We start from the raw sequence: 4,358 nt of genomic DNA, 5'->3' as shown, positions 1-4,358 counted from the left end.
TGATTTGCATATCAATTAGTCACAATATTTACATATGAATGGGTCCCGGCTTATTGATATGCAAATACCGTCGCCCATTCATATGATAATGTGCCGGCGGGTGACAGCTTCAGGGACAGTGCAGGCTTCCAGCAGGCTCTGGAGAGAGCACACAGGCAGAGGGAGCTGGGGGCGGGGCTCATACTATAGAGGACTGAAGCCCAGAGTCCCGCCCATGCCGCTGCTCCTGTGAATGGGAGGCGGTCTTTTTTCGCCTTCCCCCACCAGCACCCTCAAGCGGCCGCTTGTGCTGCCTGTATGGTAGCGCCGGCACTGTCCTCATCACAGATAAATGCATACATACAGGATCAAGGAGCTTACAAGCTAAGGTCCCTATCTCACATACATACAGTGGCAGCATGTTCTTCAGGAAGGCGCAGATGACATCTTTCCCCAGAGGCAGAACGTCCTGTGGATGGAACATGTGGACTTATGCTGCCCGAAAAATGCAGGTCCAGACCAGTTGGGGGACTGGGACCTAATTAGACTACCTTTGGTGGGGAAGAAATGTAATGGAACCCACCGTGACCTGGGCTGCTGGAGGGGGCTGGCAGCCAGCCTCATTCCCTGTGACTATGGACCTAGGATTAAGGAGACCCCCCTTGTTTGGTTGAACTGGACAGCTGTTGTGGTGGAGCCTGGCCCTACAGCCCTCCAACTTCACAATTCGGCTCTGGAGACACAATGCCAATGCTGATGGACTATCCCGCCAAACAGAACTGGAAGGGTGACTAACAGCATGCACATCCCCAAGTGGACCCGTAGAGGGTCTCACCGGGTCTGCCATCTTTTAACTTGGGGGAGCTATGTGACGACATGGTGATCAGTTTATAAGTTAAATGTGTATTGGTGTTGAGTTATGTTTGAGTGCGTTATGCTGTGTGACCTGGTTATGGAAAGACTATCAGCACCATCCCTCGTTATCTCCCATTGTTCTCTGAGGGAGCTCAGAAGAATGACATTCTGGCCAGGCTTTTGCTATGGCTGTCTGGAGTTCGTTAGCAGGTGGACACCTGTGGTGTTGGGCAGACCGATTGAGATCTGGGAGGGGAGGGTGGATGTGATGGGATTATATTCTGATTTCATCACTTGCTGTATAAAAGTTTGTGCAGTTGCTCAATAAAGCAGAGTTTGTTTCACCTACACTCAAGCCTTGGCTAGTGACTGGGGAAACTGGGAGCTAAGGATCTTCAGGTTGCAAGATCTCCTCAGCAAGGAAGAAGACAGCGGCCGACATACTCATCCTGAGTACGGGGGTCCGTCACAGAGGGCATGCTGGTCCTTGTAGTCCCCTATAAGATATGTGGGGGGAGGGGGTGTACAGGGACAATGAGGACATACGGGGTCTAGTAGTTCCCTGGGAGATATGGGGGGGTACAGGGGCAATTAGGGCATGTTGGGACTTGTAGTTCCCTACAAGATATGTGTGTTTGGGGGTATACGGGTACAATGAGGGCATGCTGGGTCTTGTAGTTCCCTGCAAGATATGTTGGGGGGGGGGGTACAAGGACAATGAGGGCATGCTGGGACTTGTTGTTGTGGAACTACACGCTCCAGCATAACCTCACTGTCCCTGTACCCCCCATATCAGCTAGGGAAATACAAGTCCAAGCATGCCCTCATTCTCCCTGTACAGCACCCCCGTCCCCCCACCCACACACACGACATGCTGGAACTTGTAGTTCCCTGTATGTTATGAAGCTGTATTAATTATTCTCTGCCTGAAAGTACTACAATGCCATTATAGAGCTAAGAATAGAACATTTAAGTTCATCTATGTTTTATTCTATGTTCTATAAAGGCTTTGTATTTCTAGTACTTTAATACAGCCTCATATCAGTTACAGTGAACTACAAGTCCCAGTGGGACTGACTACTTGTAGTTCGCAATACAATGCCATTATAGAACATTTTAAGTTCAACTAATGGCAGGCAGTCATCTCAACTGTCTGACACTGACTGGTCTCAGTTCAGACAGTTGGAGGAGGCTTAGTGGGAGGCTGATGCTCTGAGGACTTTTAATTTATTAGAACTAACCCGGTCCCAGTCCGAGGTGCCCCGCCGCAGGTCTCTCTCTCTGTCTCTGATAATATACAGCGGCTGCTGCTCGCTGGGTCGGGTCCTCTCAGCCAAGGCCCCCAGAGCTGACTTAGTATGTGCCTGATTGTAAATCTTTTTTACCTCTGAGCCTGCATGTCACTATCCAGCGGCCGGCACCCCCCTCATGTCTCGCCCGGGGCAGCCGCACCTTCAGCCCCCTGGTTGTTACGCCACTGCATACATACATACATACATGGCCAGTTTAGCCAGGAGCCAATTAACCTTCCAGCATGTCTTAGGGGGGAAACCCACACAAGCACAGGCAGAACATACAAACTCCTTGCAGATAGTGTTTTGACCGGCATTTAAACCAGGAAATCCCAGTGCTGCAAGGCAGAACTTCTTAACACTACGCCACTGTGATGCCTACTTATTACTTTGTCATGGTTTTGGTTTGGACGCTGTTGCCGTCATCAAATAATGTTTAGAGGGTATTCTTCGCTTTTAAGAATTGCATTATAATTGTCAAGATGGATTTCTAAAGTAAGTTGATCTAAAATACATTTCATTGACTTGTATGCTACTATGTGTCTCTTGACAAAGGTCCAACAGTCAACACCAATCACAGCTGAAAAGAAAAACGGATCAGACTGGTTATTTAAAATTGGCGAATTATCCAAAAACAGTGCATCAAAACGAAAGGTAAAAGTCTTACTTCTTGATGATGTCCAGTTTGTCTAAATGGATATTATTCATTATTTTTAGCAAGTACGGGGAGCCTCAGCCAGTTACTGAGAAAATACCCATCATGCCCTCCCAGGGGGAGGATATAATACCATTTTATACTGCTTAATTGCTAATTCTGGTGTCACTACTAATCATCCCATTCAACACAGAGATCATTGAAGCTTACATGTCCAGGCCAAAATGGCAAGTTGACTTGATAATAACTCTATTTGCCTGTCTAAATAATTTTTAATGACATCTAAGGCTTTTGTTTGGTACTCTGTTTTAATAAAAGAAAAACACTGCCCTGCTTTTATTAATGGCAACTGCACAAATAATGGGGAGAAAAATTGCTATTTTTAATAATGCGACTGTATCTGACAATTACACCATTAAAAATATGTTACTGCAGAATCCATTGCAGGCCGAAGGTGGCAATGTTAATCTGCAGACTGAAGGCTTATTTTGTCAATGAAGCTTCCACCCTGCAAGTGATTGTTTCATAGCTGACATAATGATCACATGATCTGAAACCCCTCTGATTTAGGCTGAATTAGGCTGAAGGAGGCTCATCAAAGGATTGTATAGCAAGTACCTTCAGGTTTCTGTAAACCCTCTAAAAATCCAAAGGTTTCTGTCATGCAACTCTAGACTTTATACAAAATAACTTGAGTTATCTTGTTCCCTCATGCACCCCGCACCCTCCACTTGGCTATTGAACACTAAATGTGATGCAAGACCTCACTCACTCACTTGCCAATAACGAGGTGTAGACAGTGGAAAGCAGCAGGCCCCTCTTATTCCTCTCTCCTTTCACCTGAATGAGGCTGTGAGGAATAAGAATCGCACAGTGCATAATACAGAATGAGGCGGTGAGGAATAAGAATCGCACAGTGCAGAATCAGGCCCGGATTCCCCACAAGGCCACCGAGGCCCGCCCTCGGGGCGGCAGGGCGCAGAGGAGCGGCAGCGGTGTCCTTGTGGGGAAGTTGCCCTCTCTACATTCAGTCCGGCTTTGTACAAGCAGGACTGAATGTAGAGTGAGGCAGATGATTTTTCGTTTACATGTGAAATCGGCGATGTCGCCGATTTCACATATAAACAGTGTGCAGCCTTCTCCCCCTCCCCCCTGCACTTACCTCTCTCCTTTGGTTCCGTCCTCCGCCGCCGAGTCTCTGACTGCAGTGAGCAGAGCGGCAGGGTTATAAGTAACCCTGCCGCTCCGTTTAGACAGTGAGAGGGGAGAGCTGTGCTCTTCCTCTCTCGCCTGTCACAGGAGTTCCAGCACAGGAGTTCACCTAACTTTATTGCTATCACACAGGAGAGGTGGTGACAGGGTCAATAAAGAGAACCTGTCACCTCCAATTGCTATTACACAGGGGATTGTTTTCTCCTGTGTGATAGCAATAAAGTTAAGTGAAAAAAAAATGTAATTGATAAAAATTTAAATAAATAAAATATGAAATAAAAAAATAAAAAAGGTAATTAAAAAGTAAAAAAATAAACAAATTATGAAAAAATAAGAAAATTATAAAAAAGAAAACACTAATAAGA

Source organism: Nanorana parkeri, unplaced genomic scaffold, assembly GCF_000935625.1.
Source record: "Nanorana parkeri isolate BGI_ZX_2015 unplaced genomic scaffold, ASM93562v1 scaffold1295, whole genome shotgun sequence".
Taxonomy (NCBI): Eukaryota; Metazoa; Chordata; class Amphibia; order Anura; family Dicroglossidae; genus Nanorana; species Nanorana parkeri.
The sequence above is the reverse complement of the archived record's forward strand: the minus strand, read 5'-3'. Positions refer to the sequence as shown.